Raw genomic sequence first — 22303 nt, forward strand, 5'->3', positions numbered from 1 at the left:
CAGATTCCTCAAAGCCCCATCCACGCTGATGATTATATACAGTCATGTACTTTGACAAATAAACTCAGATCAAATAGAAGAGAAGCCACAAAGAGCACTGTTCATGTGAATTTTCCTATTCATCCCTGAAAATTCCTCTGCCTCATAACCTTTCAGCCTGTTTTAACAGGTCAATGAGACCTTTCTAGGGACATTTAATAGGAAGACAATAATGTAATTTCACTAGATGCTGAAGTGGAAAAGATGTACTGCACCTGATTGTAGATGCGCTGCTTGTAGAGTCTGAATGAGTGGTTATTTCTCCCTGGGCAACCAGAACCCTTATCCTGTATGCAAGAGCCCTAGAATGATGCTCACAATGGCAAACCAGCAAATTAACCACTTCTGTTGGTCATTAGGTGAATGGAAAATATTTGTAGTCAGGTTCATGTGTCCTAGGGAAGCACATGTGTTCTGAAACTGAATGGGGCCAGGAATGGTGAAGGGAATAGAGCAAAAAGTAAGTGCAATGCTTCCTCTGGTCAAGGACTGACTTGGCTGTTCCCACAGCAACAGAGCTCAGTGCTTTGCTTAGGCAGCTGCTGATTACACTTTGAATTTTATTTGCATTCATGATTGAGGAGGAGTATAAAAGGACTGAGGTAAAGAATTAAAAAAGCAATAAGAGGATAAAAGACCTTTCAATCAGTGCTTCTTAGAAGATTTAATTAAAAAAGTAGAAGGAGGGGGAAGGAAAGAAACAGATGGAAAATGATGGTAAAATTTTAGAAAATTGTATTTAATCAACAAATTATTGTTGCAAAGGTATTCGAAGGATAGCTAGCACCACCATGATAAATTACTTACATTTCACCTATTTATGCTGTATTTATGCTTCTTTATAGGGAGGACTACCATGTGTCAGTAAGGAAAAAATATTTGAACCTAAACTGCATTTAAGAGAATGATTTACAGTATGTTAAAACATTTGAGGTTTTCCAGATGTGGCTCTGTACTTTTCATAAGGCTACTCTAATAATATTAACCACCTTGGCTTTTTAGTCTGTTTTATTGTGTCTTGAATTATGCATAGCAATCATCAGGGGCTTTCATATAAGCGCATAACAAGTCTATACTGCATATTTATATGTGTGTATAATATATATGTATATATTACACCCACATAAAGAGAATCTGCCATGGAAATTCAGAGGCTTAAAAGCCTCTTCTACCTTTAATAGCTAGTGTACTTCTCTGTCAAATTATAGATGTCATGTCATTGACATAAAAATGAATTTGGTCTTTTTGTACTTTGGAGTAGACGATTGTGAACATTTTTTACATTCCTTCTAATAAATTCAACGTTGGAGAGTCTAACAGTGATCGAACAATCCCTTGCTTTCTAAGATTGTTGATAGGAACAGAATTTACAAAGCAGGAGAGTTTTGCCATTGCCTTCAGTAGAACTAAGTTTTTCATAATGGAACTTTGTCTTCTTTGGCCAGCCCAGTGCAGACCAGATTGAGAAACTATTTTTAATGACAGTTGATGCACAGTTACTTCTTGCTATGTATTCCCTGGACCAATTTGAAGTGATGCCAGGGAAGTGATGCATTTCTCTTTCCAAACCAAATGCACATGGAGAGTCAAGTGGTTAGACTCTGAGGCAGCCTCTAAGTACTCACATATAGGAATGGAAATTGGAGCCCTTGTACCCATCTCAAGCCCCAGCTTGAGAGGAATTTGACCAGGATATTGCTTATAGCCTTGTCTCTATTTCTAACATACTCTGTATTTGTTACTCTGTTAAAAGGTTTTAGACAGCAGCTTTCATTTTCTGTGAAAGGACTTGTGACTGTTTGGTTAAGTGAATATGGTTAGCAGGTATTCATCATATCATAGCAGCAAATTTTTAAGCTTATTTGACAGCTAGTGGAAATATTATTTTGAATGATGTATAGTAAAGGAAACATAAGCTAACAGAAATCTAAATTTAACGCCGTATGTAAATATGCATAAAATACTCCATACATAGAATGAGAAGAGTGTAAAGAATGAAAAGCAGGCTCCTAATATTATATCCTCAGAACTTAAGAGGTACTTGTAAACACCGAAGAAAATAAAATCTATAGCTTTCTAGTCGAAGATACTTGTCTTTTAACAGACATTTGAAACATTTCACCTCTAGAAATATTTTCCCTGAAAAGCTGTTAAATATTTGAACCAGTGTCTATCTTCAACAACAAACTAAGATAACTTGATCTGACATAGACATCCCACCTGTTGAATAGCTTTTTCCCTCCTCTAGTAGTATTTGAAGTTTTGATCCTGCAAGCTTTAATATTTTTTTATTGAACCACTAGCCTGTCTACTATGTCAGAAGATGATTCAAACTTTTAAAGAGTACTCAGTGGGGAATACTGAAGAAAATAGATATTGAGAAGATGAGTGAGAAAAAACACCAACGTTATCATTTGTCACTGCTGAAGCTCATTACTGATGTGAAAGAGACCTGTGAAGATTCTAGAAAATGTCAAAAACATGTTTAAGTGGGATTTGTAACATTACATGTGATGAAAATGACTGCTTACTGCCACTGTGCTGTGGTAAATCTGATGCTACCAGGAAGCACACTACATATATACCTTGAGCAGTGACCTTTGCTCCTTATCCCTTAGGGTAGCAAATGTGTACTTCAAACAAATATATTGATAGCATGCATATTGTTGTTCCACTGAGCAAGTAACACTGTTGCTTCCCACACTGCTTTAAATATCTCTGTTAACATTGTAGGACTAATTCTGAGGGGAAAATGGTGCCTTGAATACAGGAGATAGGAAAAGTAAGTCATAACTTGAAATTCTGTTACAACTTGATTTTATATTTTCTTACTAACCAATGCTAGACCTAATAAACAATCCAAAAGTAGTCAATTTATGACACTTCTTGCTTTTTTAGTCAGGTTTAAATGACCAAACTTTTCCTGCAGGTATTTTGAGCTGTAGAAATTTTGCTACTGCTTCCTTGCTTCCCTGAATTTAATTTTTGGAATTAGGAAAACCAAACTGAAGATTGGCAATCCTGTCTTTCTCTATGCTGGTATCTCAGGGCTTGTCCTTTTCCATATTACCTCACTTGTCTACATGCTTTCTTCTCACAGCTTCAATTGGCTTCATTTGTCATCTATCCTCTCTATCACCTCCTAGCAGATATACAAATTGATGGCAACTTTGGGTTTGCATAATTATGTCTAGTCATCACTGCAATTTCTACTACTATTCATGGAACAGAGTAGCCTCCTCAGGGCAAACGTATATTTCATTTGCAGCTAGAGTTTCCCTGAGACTAAACAACAGAAACTAGTTACGAACAGTGCTCTGAAATCAGAGTTCCAGTGCCAAGTGGGAAAATAGGTGTATATTATTTTCTTGTCTTTTTTTAGTTGACCCTAAGCATCTGTAATTATGGTGTTAGATTTTCTTTATGTTCATCAGAGGACACTGGCAAACAAGTGTGTTTGTGTGTGTGTTTTCCCCACTGTAGCTGCTAAATTAAATAATGGAACTGGGTAATTTTTTATATGTAGTGTCACATAAATCATGCAGTGTAGTAGGTTCTGGTAATATAACTTTCACTGATGGGAAAGAGCTTTAGTGAGGGGAAGTTCTTGAGTGTTGAAGTGCCAACAAATACCTCTCTGGTGCTATCTTTGTAGTTTAGTTCATCCTTCAGTCTAGGAAGTATATGAGGAAACTGCTATGCCAAGAAAATAAATTCAGCTCAGCTGTACAGTTTTCATGGAATCATAAATCATCTCATGGAAACAACCTGACTTACCCTGTATTTCTGTCTTGAATTGAAGTTCTATAAGAAAATGAACCTGGATTGATAGCATCTATGATGTAGTCTGCATATAGAAACTAACACATACTAAACTAATGGAATTCCTAATTAAGTTAAAGAATAAATACAGAGGGCCTTAAAAATAAAGCTTTTGGAGAAATATTTCCTTTTACTGAACAAGAAATGTCTTCGATGCATTCATTTGTATTGTAAGCATAGTGTTCTTCTATGCTTTAAATGATTTAAAATTGATTTGGTCTGAATAATTTGAGATGTATACTTGCATACATGCATGTGATAAAAATAACCAAATAGAGCACATAAATGCTTGAGTAATGCATGTTGTAATTGTAATGCCTAGCTTTAGCACTTCCATAATGATTGCAATACACATGAACGGAAGGACATATTTTTAATATTGCAGCCAAAATGGACTATAGTCAATTTGAGCTTGCTAAAGCATTTGGAAAGAGTTCAGGTAGTTGGCAAGGCATAAGCTGACTGGTAATGAATGCAGGATATACTGCCATCATCTTCTGTGCATGTGGAAATTTCTTTCTGTAGTCTGATTTTAGTGAAGTTCTTTGATGATATATATATCTTTACTTGGTTTTATTGAGCTTTTTAAAACAACAACAACAAAAAACATGAATTCTGTGGGTTTTTTTAACAAAAATATCTGTCTGTCATTCTAGAAAGAAGCCTATTGCATATTTAACATCACAGTGGATATGGCATATGGTTTTAAAATTGTGTATTTATGTGAGTTAGGACAAATTGGCATGGCACCAGTTTTTTAATTTAATTCATTCCATACTAGATGTTATGAGAATATATAATCTAGATACTCCTTCTAGGAAATCAGTTATTCTGAAAAGTAAATATATCTTATGTGCTGTGAATGTACGACATTTTGACAAATCACTACACCTGATTAACAAAGCTCTCTATGACTTCTGTGAGTCATTGACGAGCTACAGTCCTCAAGGTCTCTGGTTCTATCATCTTTGTTTGTTTGTTTCTAAGCCTTATACTGGAAAATGCAATATAGTGGGGAACTAATGCCTCGATCAGAGCAGCTTGCACTTAAATTATAGTGGATTGATTGACCTGTGTTTAGGCCAACAGTCACTTTCACAAGTTGCCATTTTTACTGCTTTCGCCAGATGAGCTAACAGATCATTCATAACTAATAAGCATTTACATGGATTTTTTTTTCTTGGTTTCTTTTTTCCTCTTTCTGTTAAATAAACTAAAATTCAGTGCAGCATTCAGAAGGGATTCTTTTTGAAGGGATGTAACACCTCTGTTGTTTACTTTTTCTACGATAATGTAACTGTAGTGCTTGCAGTCAAACATCAGTCCCTATTTTCTACAGATAACTCCTATAGATTTTGCTTGTGAAGTTAGACTTAGCACACCATGACCATTCACCTTGCGGCCAGTGTGCTAGCGGGAGTAGTTATGGTGTATGCTCTGCAGAAGACTGTTATCTGGTGAGATCACCTTTGCACATCACTTCTCTGTAGCACCAAAAATAGTTTCTAACTAGAAGACCTATTTTTGTTTTCACTTCTGGCTATGAACAACGCAGTATCCTCTGTCTGTGTTTTGGTTTTTATTTGACAGCTTCTTAGCACTTTCCAGCTGATGACTCAGCTCCCCATTTCCAGGACATTTAGTCAGTGTGATGGCTCTCGGGTAGCTGCTGATGTGGGCTGTCACTGTGATCTGACATTTCCTTGGTGGAGCTAACAGGAAGTCTGCTTCTGTAAAGGCCATGAAATTTAGGGCCCCCTGCTTGTTTTCTCATAAATCTGAGAATATTGATTCCTACAAATCTTCTCTACAAATGCCAAGGGGAGGGAAAAAATAAGCATTTTCTTCACTGCTCCACTTTTTTCTTATCTGAGTTTCTCTCAGCCTGCTGAAGATGTTCAGATATGTGTGCCCTAACAGTGCTTTATTTATAAATCCTTGAGAGAGATGCTATGAAACAAGATGTGGCACTGCCTTGCAAATGTTTAAGGAAACATAACCAAAAAAAAAAAATCAAGATTAATTTGCTGCTTCTTTTTGTAAACTTTTTCCTTTTTTCTCTCTTTTGTTTTCCTTTTTTCTCTCTTTTGTTTTCCTTTTTTTCTCTCTTTTGTTTTCCTTTTAAAATTGAAATAGCCTGTGTGGGGTAAACAAGCAGGAAAGTATCCTTGATATTTTCACCTGCTTGCTGAAGGATAACAAGTGAAACCTGACTGTTAAGATCAGCAGCAGTATTGCCTCCAGAAATCTAATACGATCCTCATGATGTTACTTAGTGCTTTTTTTAAAGTAAGAGTACTGAACAGTACATCCCAGTTGATACAGAGAAGTTCTATCACGTAGATTTAGTAGTCCTCTAATCTTTCTCTTAACTACTATGGGGTAAGTCAGCTTTCTCTTAGGAAAAGTGGTATCAAAGAAATAGAGGGGAAATGAGAGCTTAGTGGACTTTTTTTCCTTGAACCATTGTTTAACAGTAGTTCCTTTTAGCTTGTATGAGGTTTGAGTTTGACCTGGTTTTCCCGCTCAGACTAAATTAATTACTGCTAATGAGGGTTACACTGAGACTCTGTTTTTCCATTATGTGTAAAAAATTGGGCTATTGTGCATGCTCCAGCAGGACTTATTTGAAAATATTTACGTTGATTGTCATGGTTTTATGATTTTCGGTTATTGGTACTCCACATCATAACATCATGTATTGAATGTACCTGGTTCTCAGAAGAGAAGGACTACTACAGTCCCCATGGCACTTTGCTCCTCTGTTACCATTTTCCAGCCAGAGGGAAAAGATAAAAGCTCGCAGTATAAAAACTTGCGGATCATGAGACCTCGTCCCTTTTTTCCGCTGTCTCTCGTCTTGGCAGCACCTCGGTCTCCAGCCGTCTTATCGTCGGTAGTAGAGTAAGGCCTACCTTGATTTTGGGACATTCTCTCTCTCTGTATTGGATTTATCAGCTTGAATTGTAATTATATTGTATTATAGTGTGTTGTTTTGCATTCTGATATCTTCTTTAGTAAATTAGTTTGTTTCTCCTCAGATTGCTGCTGCTGTTCTTTGCTCTCAGGGCCATCTCCTTACCCTTTTCCCCTTTTCCCTTTTCCCCTTTTCCCTTTTCCTGGGGCGTGGACCCGTGGGTCCCCCATCCCCTTCGTCACGGAACCGGGCCGAACGCCCGTAAACCATTCACAGTTGATCCACTATTTATTTACTTATTTATTATCACAGAGTAAACATACAAGTTAGCACGGTGGCAGAATGTAGACTATTTGCCTTCCTATTTGTGTTTTCAGTGATTTGGGCCAGCACGTGGAGCTTTGGGTTTCCCCCTTATCCCATATGATTGCCTTGAACATTAGCTTATTTTTTTTGTTCCTAATTTGCTCTTTCCTGTTGCAGCAGGTTCTGTTTGCAAAAATAATTACTTGTTCTCTTTCACCTGTGTTCTTTCACTTAGTGTAGTCATGATTTGAAGGTTGGTCATTGTCATCTCTGTTTATAATATTTTTTATCTCAGAGTTTTGCACATCTTGGATTTGTTCAGACACAAAGCAATAAAGGTTACTGAAATCTCAAAATACATGTAGGTAAGGTAAATGGTTTCCCATGTAACTCTGCTTTTACTATCCATTACCAGTGTCTCGTGAAAAAAGCCGTGTCTGTTCATTTGTGGTCCCCACATAATGGCATGTCCAAGTTCAGGAAAGAATAAAACCCAAGTGGAATTAGAGTGTACAGGGTGGATCCCTGTGAGTGCCTAAAATGAAGGGGTTTTTTTAGGTATTGAGGGAACTGTTCCTAATGGAATGGCAGCAAATAAGTTTGAAGTATAATCCTTGAAGTGCTGTATATTTTCAGCTTCTTCTACTGTGTTCAGACGTTGGACTATCTTATTTGCATTTTGTTTTGCCTCTGAGGTTTTCATTAGGAAAATAAAAAAGAGTGTGCCCTCTTAGACAAGTAATACTCGTTACTGTTATTTTTTTTTCTGGCAATCACATGAAAAATGGCAAAATACTAGTTAAACACCAAATCCTGTTGTGTACTTTCTTTAATTTCACAATGTCATCTACTAAGAATTAAATACTGAATATTTATTTTTCAAAATCCACACAAAGCATCACCACAGAGTTCTTGTCTTTATATTGCTGGATTGGACAGATTCTGTCTTTATCAGCTTTTACACACATGAATTTCAGAGAGATGTCTCATTTACATTTGAAAAGAAGATTACAAGACTTTGACATAGAGGATGGTATTGGATACTAGGATAGAGTGTGAATTTTTGATTTTATCAAATGCTCTATGACCATCTGCAGTAAAAGGGGTTAAGTTACCTCTGTTCTCATAGATCACAACAGGGTAAGATTAAATATATGCATTACAATGGAAGCACTGTGCATTTACCCTGTCTCACCTGAGCGCCATATCATTTGTGCTTAAGAGGAGGGAGATGATTGTAATTCCCTTCCTGTAAAATGCTTTCTGAATACGTGTTCCACATACCTTCTTAGCAGTATGCTAAAGACAGCATGGATGATGTGAGATTAGACTTCTTGATTTGGCTTGGAGAAGAAGAGATTTAAAGACTAGAAAAAAATGAAAAGTTTATTCCAGTAGATGAGAAGTATCTTTCTACTTGAGACAAAATGATTTGCCTGAACTTTTTGTTGGAAGCAGCAAGTGAGGGTAGAGTCTAGGTTCACAGAATTCCTAAGGGAAAATATTTTCTTCTTTTACATGATAGCTGAGTGATTTCTGCATGCTGTCAGGATATAGAAGGCACAAATTTTCTTCTTTCACAAGGGATTTCAACTTATATCTCTCATAATCACTGAGCTATAAGGACACAGTCTCTGATGGGAAAATAATGGGCTGCTAGTTCCTTGGGTTACAGTCCTTGTAACTCAAGTCCTACAGCTTGCTTGAAATGCAGAGGTCAGAGAAGCAGTCTTGGTGTTCACCACTCAATGTGTTTCTGTCTGAGGTGCAGTAGGCCCATGAGGTATTGTTATAAGGGAAAGAGGAAGACTGCATCCTGAATGACTACTTTAATTGCCTATGTGCTGATTAAATTGAGCATTACTCACAAGTGCTAAGTCTCCCCCAAGTAAACAGGGAAACAAAGATTGTGTTTTCCAGCAAGTTTGTAATTAATGGAGTTAATACTGGAGTCAGTACTGCAGGCCCTTGATACATATCTGCATTTGGGTTGTAAGGGGCACATCACAAAAAGGAGAAGTGATTCAGCACTGTGGCACAGTAAATGGGTAAAGAGTAGGGTTTATGAGCCTAGATTCAGGTGAACTGATTTAATTCTGGAATTTGAAGATGTCAGCAGCATTCTGGATGAAAAACTAGTGACCTTTGCTTGCAAAGACAACTGCTGGCAAGAGTTATGAAGAGGTCCCAATGTAAGTCTTCTAAAACACTGTGTTTGTGACATGATAGTAAAATCCCGCAGCAGCCTGTCTGTGCTGGAGGTTTTACACATCCAGCCCAAAACAACTCTACTCAGTGATAAAAGATTTCCCAATAAGATAAAGTCAAAGCTTTACTTTTGATTCCACTTTTGGTCATATAGCCTAAAATGCATCTTTACTGAGTGACCTAAATTGGTAAAATTCATAAAGCAATTGTTATGAACTATAATGGACCTTCTTTTAATATTATAAACATAATATTACAGAGTGCCTGCTTTGAATGTACTAGTTGAATTTTTTTCCTCTGTATTTTAGATTGATTTAGGGATTTGCTAGCTTGGTTTGATTTTTAAGACCAGGTTTTTAATTTGTTTAAATGCCCAGAATTTACAGTATATTTGACAGTATTCCTGTCCCGTTCATAGTGGTTTGGTAAAACAAATGGAGCTGTAAATGTTTAAGGGGTGAAAAAAGTAAAGTTGTGAAAGGTAGACTTTCCCTTGGTTGATGTTTTAAATGAATGTGGAAAAAACAACGGTAGACAAAAAACAGTCTTTACTAGCTTTGCTTTTCTCTCTGATGGTGTCTACCTCCCCAGTGCCAGACTCTTTCCTTGATCTCGTTTGTCCGGGCTTGCTTCGCATCCCAAGGCCGTGCTATTTGAAAATCCATATGCTTGAAGTGGGGAAGTTCTGAATTCACAGAATTACTAACCCCCTTTAGTTCAACTGTATTTTAGAATATCACCCATGTAATTTCATCCTTCTTCACGTGAGTAGCGTTCTTTCTAAAATGTATTGTTTGTCTAATCTATTTTTCATAACACCAGTACTGTTAACAATTCCCTTTGGAGCTGTATCTATTAAAAATAAAACAATGGTATCAGTTCACTGAAATGACATTATGTGATATAGTCTTTCTTTGTGAAAGGAGGAAACCATTTACAAATATGAGCAGTCCCTAGCTCTGCAGCAGGATGTGTTAGCTTGAATCCCTGAGCCTGTGCCATATCCTATTAACAGCAAAAAGACAATAACCAAAGGCAATGGACAGTTTACATATTCTGCAGCCAGAAGGAGCTTCTATTTCTGTAATACTCCCAGGTATAAAAAATTTGCATGTAAAGAAAGCTGTCCTTTAGCTGATAGAAACACGTGACACAGTGACATTTCAGTATGCATGTGATTACAAGGTGCTAGAATGTGATATACTGGGGATTGTATCTCCAAGCAAACCATGGTTTGTTGGTTTTGAGAAATATCTGAATCAGATCCTGGAACAGCTGAAGTGTGAGGATGGTGTTAGGTCTTCACCCTCTAAAGCTTCTGCCAGCTTTTATAACAGCTTTTCTGGTGCCTTTCATTGTTCTCCATTGACACTGGCAAACATAGTTTTTGATGACAGACATGAAGAGCTTCCCAAAGCTTTGTACATGGATCTGAGCTCCAAGACTCCTCTGTGGAAGCTCACGTTGAGGATTTAATTGGAAATAACCATGGCGATAGCTCTATAGCTAACTGTTCACGTTGCAAGGTTCAAAAGTAAGGTGACCACAAGTTCCACAGTAAAACTGTGGCTGTGGTCTGTTCTGTTGCGGAGGTACTATTATTGACTTATGTTGACAAAATATGCACTAGGAAAAGCAGTTCATTTAGGCCTCTTCAAGACCATAAACCTGCATCTGCTTTGACGAGAAATTGAGTTTTGGGGAAAGAAGGCTTACCAGGGTGGATTTAGGATAGGATGTGCAGAGTGCCAGATCTAGGAGACATTCCCCAGTTTGTTAATGTAGTTGTAATCACTGTTTCAGATCTCCACCAAAACTCAGTCTCTGGATGTGCTAAGTGATGGCTGGCACCAATGGTCTAATAGGGGAACAGGAAAAATGTTTCTTAATAGAAGAAAGAGTACAGGTTGCTAAATTAATGCGGAAATTGCTATAAGCAACGCTTTTGTGGAGAGTAATTTGTTTGGACTGTTCGTTTTTTCCATGTTTTAAATACTCTACCAGTTTTCAAATCAGGTGCATGAAGATGCTAGGTTTTTGATTGTTTGTTTGTTTTACCATTCTTTAATGTCCCTGGGTTTTAACACTGTTTGGTTTGGGAACTAGAAATGTCACTGATACTAAGAATAAGAATTAATCTCTCTCCTCCATCTACTCTTTTATTTCTTACTTTTAGAATTGTAGTAATTTCAGAATCCTTATATGTGTTTCAAACTTCTGTGCAAATCCTCTTCTGTGGTATCTGTCATTGCTCATACAATATAGTAAGGCATGAAAGCTGCATTAATTCAAATGTCAATTCCAGGCTAGAAAAAGCTTTCATTTTGTATTGTGGGGACAAAATCGCTGGATTTGGGGTTATCTCTTGCACTAATACTAAATATATGTTTGTGTTAATTGAAGCCTTACTGACTGACCTTTTCCTACAGTTGGATGACTTAAAGGCTTAGAAATGCAGACAGCAGACATAAGTGATGGAGGCTGAGAAAAAAGGAGACCATTCTTAAAGTAGAAATCTGTCTCTTGGGTTTGCGTTTGGCCTATGAAGAATATTGGTGTACACAGGCTGAAGCTGGAGATAGTTGTGTGATATTTTCTGTGTTTATATATATGTTTTTGTGTGAGCATGCTACAGGTATACCAAACAAGAAACGGTTGCATCTAGTTCCTAAAACAAAAGCAACAAAAAGAATTCTGTTGTATTGATCGAATTTCTATTCAAAATAAGCTAGTATCAAAAGCCTCAATGGGGAGAGAATGAAAGAAAAAGGCACGCAAATTGGTAGTGTCTTAATATGTAATTCTCGTTCTGACAAAGGAAACTAATTGCTTGCATGGAAATCGAAAAAAACTGCGATGTGTAGTTTGCTCTCTCCTCACTAATTCATTAGCTAAAATCAGGAAAAGTCATAAAACTTCATACCTTTCAAAACCCCTGAAAGGAGATCTGATTTGGGCTATTTGCTAAGCTTAAGCCCTCCTATTTTGTATAAGATCTGCAGAAACAGATGTATAGACAGTAAAATAAAAATAATATACTAGAATTATGCAAACTCATGCATTACAATACATTTTAAAATTATTTACTCTTGGGAGCTAGTCATCTGTAATTAAATTTCTGAAAATTGACCTTCCTGGTGTTTTTTTGTTGTTGTTGTTGTTGTATTTTGGTGGGGGTTTTTTTGTTTTTGTTTTTGTTTTTGTTTTTGCAGCACATCTCTTGCTGCACACTAATGAGATGCTGTGGGAAACTTAGACAGTGTTTGCTCTTTGATCAGACCAGCCCAGTGGCGGAAAGACCATGCAGGCATTACTGCAATGCCCTTGGCAGCACTTAAGTTACTAAGAAATCTTTGCTCTGCTCAGTCCTAAAGAAACATTTTTGAAACTTCAGCGCTATTTCCCTTGTACATGCAGGATTCAAACTGCAGTTAGGCATTTAGAGTGACACGCAGACATGTACCTGTCTCTTGCTGCTTACCTAAGAATTGGGCAGAAAAAGTTGTGTTTTGTAACTCCAGTTTTATGTGAGTGCTGCTTAATCTGCTATACGCTTCCTGTATTATGATAAAATGGGAATCACTATATTTCCTTCCTTCTGTAAAAGTATCAAATATGTTTGAATGAAAAGAACGCTATTTGTTCCAAGTCTTTTCACTTCTTTGCCTCTTGCTTCTCATACTGCATGATACATATTGTACTGTGGATGAGATGGTGCTATGTGGTATTCTAGTTTAGTTCTAGTATCATAGAATCATTAAGGGTGGAAAACTAAAATCATCTAGTCCAACTATCAGCCCATTTCAGGGCATCCCTGCAAGCTCTGTGTGCTAAATGATGGGGAGACCTTTTTTCCCACTAGCACCAAACTCAATAGTGGAGCTAAGCACCAAAAGTTCAAAGCAGCAGATGGATTTGACATCTGAAGCAACCACCCCTGAATTTGGTGCCTCCTATCAGGAGACTGTGTAGAGAAAGTGGGCTGAAAGGAGTGCTGCTACTTGTAATCCCAGCCAGGAGCTCTTGATATATGTGGTAAGCCTCATTCACTCCTCAGTCAAGTCCAACAATGACTGAACAACTTACTTGAAACTTGTGAAATGATACCAATGAAAATGTGTAAATGTGCCTCAAAGACATGGTCCTGTAGTGGATGTGATTCTCCCATTGTATAGAGTTATTGTAGCAGCTCCATGAAAGAGCTGGAGAAATGGGAGAAGGCTGCTGCAAGAAGTACTGCACCCAGAGGTCTGAAGACAGCAATGAAAGAATAAAGCTGCTTCTATTTGAATTAACACAGTAAGCACTAGCACTTATATCCAACAGTCATTAATTTTTTTTAAGAGACCTTACAAGAAAGTCCTAACTTGCATTTGAAGCAAAAGTGAGCAAGTAAACTTGACCTGTCCACTGCTTCACTCCACATGGGATTCCTGTACGTGGTGTTGATGTCTTTCAGTAGACTGGCTGTGGCAAACCACATTTGCTCCAGTTTTGGAGGATGAGATTCTTTGTTTTTTCCATCCCACACTATTCTACGTTTGTCAGGGAGAGAGACAGTTCTAAAATGCAGCTTCAACGGGATCTGTGTCAATTGTTTTCTGATTGTCATTTCCAACACAGAAATGTCCTGTGTTGGATACATGCCCTTCCATTGTCAGAGGAGGCTTTTAAATCTGGCACCGATGAGGGATCGTGATTTGTGTGGTTTAGATCAACTGCTGCTTCCAACTAAGGTTAAGTGTTTAGTGTTACCCAAATGCTTCTTATTGTCAGTGTGTATTTTCCATTTCAGATTTATGCAAATTTCTTTTTCTGTGACATTGGGGAAAGTCAAGGGAAAAGAAAAGCTGCATTACCATCATTTCCTGGCATCTCTTGCAACCATTAAAGTCAAAGTAATCTCAGTAAAAGGTTGCAACTGGTACCAAAGGAACATTGCACAATTATTCCTGGAGTAAGAGCTCAAAAATAGACTCCTAAACTTACGCGTGTCTTGTCTTTCCTCTCCTTCCCTTCACATGCTGAGGCTGCTGCCAAGCCCTGCTGCTGCTTTTCCTATAACATGCACCCAGTTGATGCCTCAGTGCCCTTTCAACTGACGCGTTTGTTAATGCATTGGCAGTCTACTGCTTTGGCTGTTACAGTGTCACAGTTAGCGGCTTCTCTGCTGTATCTCCTCTTCCATTATTCCCCTATTGCAGCAGCCTAGATCCTGCTCTTTGATGTCTACATGGATTTACTATTTCCCAACTGCAAATCTTACTACCTCATCACTTACTAACATTTAACAGCCTTCTCTGTGACATCAAAGCTATGATTACATCCCTTTACTCTTTGATACTCCTTTACTGTTGTTCTACGTGGGTTCTTTTTTTTTCCCCATGTCTTCTATTAGTTCTGTTATAACACTTCTGAATTTGTGTATCTCTACACAAGTATTGTGCCCTTAACGCCATTCAAGTGTGTTCTTCTGTATTGTCACTATCTTACATGGTTGTTAATGAATACAGATAATCTGTCTGAGGTTCTTAGGACCACTTATGCTTCATATCAGATAGGAAATCATGTTGAGGATATTTTAAGTAATATATGCTGAGAGACTGGATTTCTCTGTCACTGGTACCAGATACCCAGTCTGAACAAGTCTGTCATTCTTCAAAATGCCTGATCGTAAGAGTATATATCACATGCAGTTTTCCCCAGCCTTTTATTTCAATACCGGATGATTGTGTCTGTAATTTTCCTTGTGAAATAGTTACTTCTTCATTGAATACTTATGCTTATTGTAAGTTCCCCACGTTTCCTGTCATTTTGTTATCCTCCAAGACTGTCTCCCACCTACCTCCCTGCTTTTATTTACCTCATTCACTTCCCATTACATACTTGCTTGACTCTCAGTGTTGGCATACATAACTCACATCCCTCATAACCAAGAGTGTGCTTGCTCTGGGGTCGCTGCACACCTGGGAAACTTTTTCATTTAATTCCATTGTTGTAGGCCACATTGCTTTGCCTTTCAAATTGTTCATTTTCATAAAGCTTGGTTATATTAGGCTCAGAACATAAAATGCTTTTAGTCAAACACTAATGCTCAAAACAAACAATGAAAAGCTCCAACAAAAGACTTTGTTTTCAGTCTTTGTGCATGTTTTAGCTTGGCATATAAAACAATTTCCTTGGTTTGCTTTCTGACCTTGGGTAAGTAATTCCCTTTGGCACATCTGTTTTCTTCTGTGAAATAGAGATGAAGATGCTGAAATTCTTTGCAAAGGATTTTCAGAGTTACAAATAAAAAGCATTCTATAAAAGGTAGATGATATTTCTATTCTTAATATGATTGTTATTCTGTGTGTCAGTCAGAGAAATAAGTACAATGTCTATTCTTAGCAAATAATAATGGTGATAGTTGTTTTGACTTGTCTGAGGTTTTCTTGAGTGGCTAAGTTGCTAATGGAAGTGATGTGCTGAACTCCTACAGGCTTCTCAGGTTTTCACACCCATGTATTTTTTTGCAGCTGATGTATCGTCTTCCTTGCTTTCTTTTTATTCTCAAAAAGTCTTTTATCTTGATGTAGGATCAGTTTCTCTCTTTCATTGCAAATGCAAGATCTAGTTTTAGTATTGTTTGGTCTTCAAATTGCTCTGCTCAATTCACTTGGCTAGTAGAATTGCTGCTTTTTTTTTTTTTTTGAAAAGAGAAATTTAATTGCACATTTCTTTTACTTCCCCCCCCCCCCCTTTTTTTTTGGCTTATGAAAAAAGTTTCCTCTGCAATGCCACAATAAAATAAAAAAAAAAATAAAAAAAATAAAAGTTACTCTACTGTCCCCTTTCTGTCTCCTTTGCTGTTTGCACTGAAGGAAAGAAAGCTCCCAGATTGCTATTCACACATTTCCTTTCCTTTGGGGATGGCCTTATTTTGAGCAGTATTGTTCAGTAATATCTGTGCCTGGGAGAATGCCAAGCTCATCCAGGGCAGCACAGGCAGCTCTTTCCATTGTAGGGCTTCCAATCAGACTAATGCTACCAGCTGTGTGTTCCTTTGTCTGCCCTGGACTAGGTTGTGCTATTGTGCTTCACACTGCATCTCTCCAGCAGAGCCTGTTGTCTCCATACTAATAGTTTGGGCAAGAAAGGAGAGTTATGAAACATTAGCACTCACAAGAGGGGAGATGTAAAGGAACTTTGCATAATGTGAATTATACTAAGAAATTGTTATTCTAATCTTGGAAACAGTTGTTGGTAGGGGGAGGGGATGACTGTTATCCTTTGAATTTAGATCATTCAAAAGTGATTTACAAAGGCATCGCGGTATCATAATACCTTCATAATTCTGAGAAATCAGATTGCTCATCCAAAAAAAGTCATGCAACCAAGTAATGGCAGAGGCAGGAGCAGGATCTGAACCTTTTAGATTCTCAGCCTGGTGCTAAAGCTTCCAGATCTTGTGTTTTGTTCTTGGAGGAGATGGGCTGAAGTAGGACATGGGAGAATGAAAAACTAAGTTCTGCAGTACTTAGGGGAAGAAGCAGCAGATAGGAAAGAGAAGTTGGATCTGAGATGGAAAGACTGGAAGGAAGAACTGCCTGACAATGTGACCAATAGGTGGCAAGGAAAAGGTGTTTTTTTGTCAAACATCATTTGGAGACATGTTTTATTCTCTTAACAAGAATTTTGCCCTGTCTTGTTCTGAGCAAGTCCGTAAAATGAGAATTGTTAATGATCAAGGTTTAAACATGTTTTGTTGTTAATGGATTTTCCCCTAATACTTCTACACAGACTTTCAGAGAACACAGAAGTAGACTAAATCTCTAAGATGTTACCTTTTGATAAAATTGTTTTCAATTTTATATTAAGCTTCTTTAAGACTCAGTCTTTTTGTTTCCAAATAATTTCTGCTACGCAGCAATTGTCTGCTCTGCAGCAGGCAACGAGCTATTAAAAAGGGTATCAGACACTATGTGCTGCTTAATAACTTCTCACATAGTGCTGGTAAGGAAAATTAAAAGATACAGCAACAGTACAGGGATGAAGAAAGCAAGAATGGAGGAAGTTGCACAGTAGACTGAAGTAATATATGCTTCATCATTAGAGTGGGTAGTGAACATTAATCCACCAAGGGCTATGCATGAAATAAAAAGGTTTCATTTTCTTTAATGGATGAAGGGAAATTGCTCGACAACAGTTTGAACAAAGGCGCTAGCAGTAGATGGGATTTGGCTCATGCTTGTGAAGGATCAGCACACAAAAAAGGGAGGATTTTGGAGTTTGCACACATTGCTTATTTTCCAGTCAGCTAAATGAACTTTGCAGATAGTCATCCTTGTTGGGATGTCAGGATTGAGACTAATTTTGTGATATCTCTAGCCCTTTCTCCAGTACAAGTCTCTGCCTGACTTTAATTGGTTTTACCTCCTCCTTTCTCTGCTCCTCTTCAATTACCGCTCATATTGAGCATTGCTATAGCAGCACTGTACCTGGTACCCTCTCCTCTTGCCAGGGCTGCCAGCAGCACAGCACAGCTTCTCTGCACCTCTTCACCATGGGTACCCTAAAAAGCAGTTGCTTTTTAGCAATTGCTTTTCTGCAATCTGCTCATCTTCACATGGTAGAGGAGATGGTGGCAAAAGCCATTATTTGGCTAAGGATTTGCAGCCTTGTAACTTCTTTGAAATACTACTTCTAAATGTATTTCAAGGCAGTTTAGGGCTTTTGAGTGTGAGGAGCCTCACTCCTCTGATCCAAAGTGTGGGTGCAACAGCTGAGTACCAGGTGAAAACAGATTTGAGAAATGTGAAGTTTTAAAAATAGTTCTATTGTTTATCTGCCTGCTGTGATAATCTGTCCAAGCAAGAGCCCTATGTGTCTCTGTAGAATCAGAAGATCTGCAGGCAGATTGACATGGAGGCAAAATAATCTGAATTTTTGACTGAAAAGAGATATTGCTGAGTGTTCCATTTAGTAGTAGCCTTTGTAACTTACATTTTTCAAGATGCATTCACTTGAAGCTCTCATTGCATCCTGCAAAGAATGGTGTCAAAATGACATTTGTGTAGAGATCTTACCTCCCTCCAGACTTGTGAGATTTCAAGTTTATTTTTCAAGGCTCAGATGAATTATTAAATTTTCATGTGGTGGATTTAATGTTACTGTAATTCACAGAGCCTCTGTACAGAAGGAAATCTGACCCAAAAAACAACTTCACAACAGGCTTGTTACTAAAAACATCCAAAAATGGTAGTGTAGAGATGCAAATGCTCTTTCTGATAATGTTTTCTATCCTTACAATTTATTTTTCAGAAATGAGAATTTTGATTATTTTTCCCAAAGAACTCCAAAGTTTAGGAGGCTCATGTTATAACTCAAACATAAGTTGTGTTTTTTTCTTTTTTTTTTTTTTTACAGTCAAGACAAACTAAACTCTCTTAAAAGGTAATTACAAGTGAATTTCAAATACTGCTAGCAGCCTGAGTTGTGTAATGGAGAGGACAACTGGTTAATGTTTACAGAGAAAATGGAGATGAAGAGGCTTTCTATAACCATATCAGGAAAAAAAAAAATCTTTAAAGTCTAGTGAATAATACTTAGTTTTTCCCCCACATTTTACTCTTATTTCCTTCTGAGTATTTCTCAGGATATATTAGAAATGTGCTGTCACTCATCTCTAAATAATTCAGTTTTAAGACTGAGATGTTGTGTTACGAAGGAAGGGTAATTTTCTAGAGCAGAATTGCATTTGAAAGTGACTAACAAGTTTTATTGAAAAATTGAGACTAGGCTCTAGGATTGTGAGCACCAAACAGAGACAACTGTACTTTCTGTTGAACTCGTGATTTTTTCATGGCTTCTTTTTCCCCTGTGAGCATGTTTTTGCAATAAATTAATGAATGTTTTGGGATAGTTTAAAGATGAGAGGCAAAAAACTACTTCTGTGGTTAGTGTGGCCACTTGCTGGAGGGAGGAGAACGTCTCAGTAAAAGAAATCCAGGCATTACCATTATTCCTTAGTCTTCACAAGGAGGAGTTTGCATGCTATGGTTGCTCAGCCTCATCAGTGTTCTGAAACCAAGCAAAAATTTCTAAAACAGCCAGCAGCATATTATTCAGAAAGTAAACAAGAAACAGCTTATAGAAACAACACAGAAGTTCTGATTGCTTTGAATATGTTTTTCAGGTGTTCAAGTCACCTGATGTTGAGTTTTGCCCCTTAAATCAGGTGTTTATCCTTATCCAGATCTGGATTAGTACAAACAGGTTCATGGAAGCATTGATTAATTTTCTGATTGTGTTAATAAATCTGGAAGTACTTTTCTTGTGCATTGTATGGGGGGAAAAAAACTCAGGTTCTCATGGGATAGATTTTTTCCTCTTTGACCCCCAAGTGGATTTTGTTGTGTCCAAATAGGGAGGAATTTGAGCATCCTTTTAGGTAACCAGTGATCCATTGGGTAGTTACTTTTGTTTAATCAGCCAATGAAATGGGAGTAAAATTAAGCCATTACTGAAGACGAGATCTCATGATAACTTTTTCCACTTCGGCTTGTTACTTCATTGTGTGTGAGACTGATATGTTATGATTTATTATTGGAAAAAAAAACAGTGAAAAATGAGTAAAAAAAACTGTCACATAAATTGCAAGAGCTAATCTCACTCTTTTTAGTATTGTCATTTCTTACATATTTGTGCATCTGTTTTTAAACTTGTCTTAATTATAGGAGTTTATTATTTTCCTGAATTACAGCAACCAGTAGTTATTTAAGAACCTACCATTGTTTCTGTTTTATAGAGTAAACATTTTAAGAACATATTTGTAACTATAGCTATTTAAATTTCAGCAGCTGGGGGCACAGAAACAAAGGACAAAATCTGCTTACCTTTTGAAAGTCTCAGATAGACAGGGATCTCCAGCAAGATCTCCTTGCTTCCACTGCCAACCCTTAAAGGAGGTCTGGGAAGGGGTGGATCCTGGCTCCACCCCTTCTGGTCACTCAGGTACATTGCATGCACCTGAGCTCCCCTGGGTTGGCCCTGCCTTCTCACCAGGTGCTCAGTCACTGGTTCAGGCCATGACTTAGCATTTCCGTGACATGTGCCGAACTAAATTAGAAGGGATTTTAGCCAGAAAGATTGTTTTTTAAAATTATTATTATTTTTAATTGACACTCAGCCTGTGTCCCAAATTCAATAACTTTGGATTTTGAGAAAGACAAGATAAACTGAAGAGTGAAATGTAAAGCTGTGTGCATGCAAGTATGTGTTATACAAGAGAGTCTGTATGTATATCTACAATAGAGAAACATTTTAAATTGTTCTGTAGGTATTCAATATCCTGAATTTTATAAATTCAGCTGCTGAAGATCAAATTTTTAATAGTATCTGTTATCTGGTGGTTGGGAAAGCGAGTTGATGTCTGGACAAATTCTGTGTAGAGATAATTCATGTTGTGAAACAGTTGTGTTTATATTCTGTTCCTTCATTGTTGAGTTTGCAATGGAAGTGTGTGTAAGTCTATTTGAACTTGACATTTCTTCTGCCCTGAGTGAGATCCTAAAAGATACAGCAACATTTTTGTATCTCTAGTTGGTGGTAAGCTAATACAACTTTGATCATATCAGCAGTAGATCAAGCATCAGCTTGGAAATTCAGTTTTTAAGGTCACAGTAAATTCAATTGTAACCATTTTGAAAGGCAAGCTACCGTTTAAGACATTTTGTGTGTGCATATGTATGTGTTTGCATATGTGCATTATTTTTTTTAACACAGATGGGATAAAATATAACTTGCATGTTTCAGATTCAAAAAGAAGTGCAAACTGGGTTTCAAATTTGTTTGAACTAGAACTTTTAGTTGGTTGTTAAGATACAGTGGCAAGATTTGAATTGCTGAGAGAAGGATTCATCGAAGCTTTTGTTGATGGGGGGAAAATGGGGCTAAGAAAACATGTAGAACTCAGTCTCATGTTTTACCAAGTAGCTCTTGTGCTGAAGCCAACAGAATTTCTGCTTGACCAAGTGGTATATGAATGTTGTACATGATAGTATGACATTTGTGATTCTGTGATAAGGTGTAAGCTTTTCTTTCTATGTGTATATATTATAGAAATTATATTTCTGTTCAAAAAATAATAGTCATAGTCCGACTCAGAGGTGATCTCTTCAACTCATTGACACATTTTCTAGAAAAACTGTTTCTGAGATAACAACCCTTTTTCCAGCATTTAACTCCGGGTATTAAATAGTCTCTAAGTGTACAGGAATAAGTTCAATTTGCAAGCATTATTAAGTACATATTGCCCCAACCCCAACGTGCATAATTCTCACAAACATACCATGGAAGAAAGAGCTAAATGGGCAACTTCAGTCCTGAGGCTATTGTAACAAACAAACGTGGTTCAGTGTCAAGAGAGAAGGTTTTAAGCCTTTATACAGCTTGTTTGCTGATATTAGCATTTGGCCCTGTGGAGCTAAATGTTCCCTGCTGTTTCTTCCCCTTCATGTTTCAATAACATGTTTCCCACTACCTGGTGTTACAGTGAGTGGACTGATTATTCTCAGTCTGAAAGTGTGCCTGTAAATGTACACATCTCCAAGCTATTTTTGCAACGTGGGCTGACTCAGATATATTTTTAAATATCATGTCTGAGAGACTGGAATGTCACAGTCCATATTTTATTTAATTGGGTGGTATCGGTATTTTCTAGTACTAAATTTTTGTTGAATTAAAGCAGACTTTTGCAAAAATCTAGCATTGATTTTATTCACTGATGTTTAGCTGGAAGGATATCTACGGAAATACAAGTAGCTCTATGTATTTATTGATGGATAGGTCAATATATGAATAAAAATAGTTTCTTTCTCAAGCAGTAGCATTTTCATCAGAATATGCAACCTAGGAATTCCAGTACTGTATGGAAAAACTATATCAGGAAAGAGATTGAGAATTTATCTAAATGCAACTTGACAAACTGTTTACCTTCCTGAAAGTGAGGATGATGAGGAAGCAGAATTC

General features: G+C 37.3%; 1 protein-coding gene and 1 long non-coding RNA gene across 2 annotated transcripts in view; one reads left to right on the plus strand and one right to left on the minus strand.

Moving 5' to 3' along the window:
* The window catches only part of GRID2 (glutamate ionotropic receptor delta type subunit 2), a 695511-nt gene that overhangs the window by 383226 nt on the left and 289982 nt on the right, over nucleotides 1-22303 (plus strand). The gene's annotated exons all lie outside the window — the stretch shown is intronic.
* On the minus strand, nucleotides 18040-20214 carry LOC110398522. The gene is made up of 3 exons (XR_002438437.1): nucleotides 20170-20214; nucleotides 19291-19354; nucleotides 18040-18316 (listed from the first exon to the last, which is right to left on the minus strand). It is a non-coding gene; the product is annotated as an uncharacterized LOC110398522 (long non-coding RNA).

Source organism: Numida meleagris, chromosome 4, assembly GCF_002078875.1.
Source record: "Numida meleagris isolate 19003 breed g44 Domestic line chromosome 4, NumMel1.0, whole genome shotgun sequence".
Classification (NCBI taxonomy): domain Eukaryota; kingdom Metazoa; phylum Chordata; class Aves; order Galliformes; family Numididae; genus Numida; species Numida meleagris.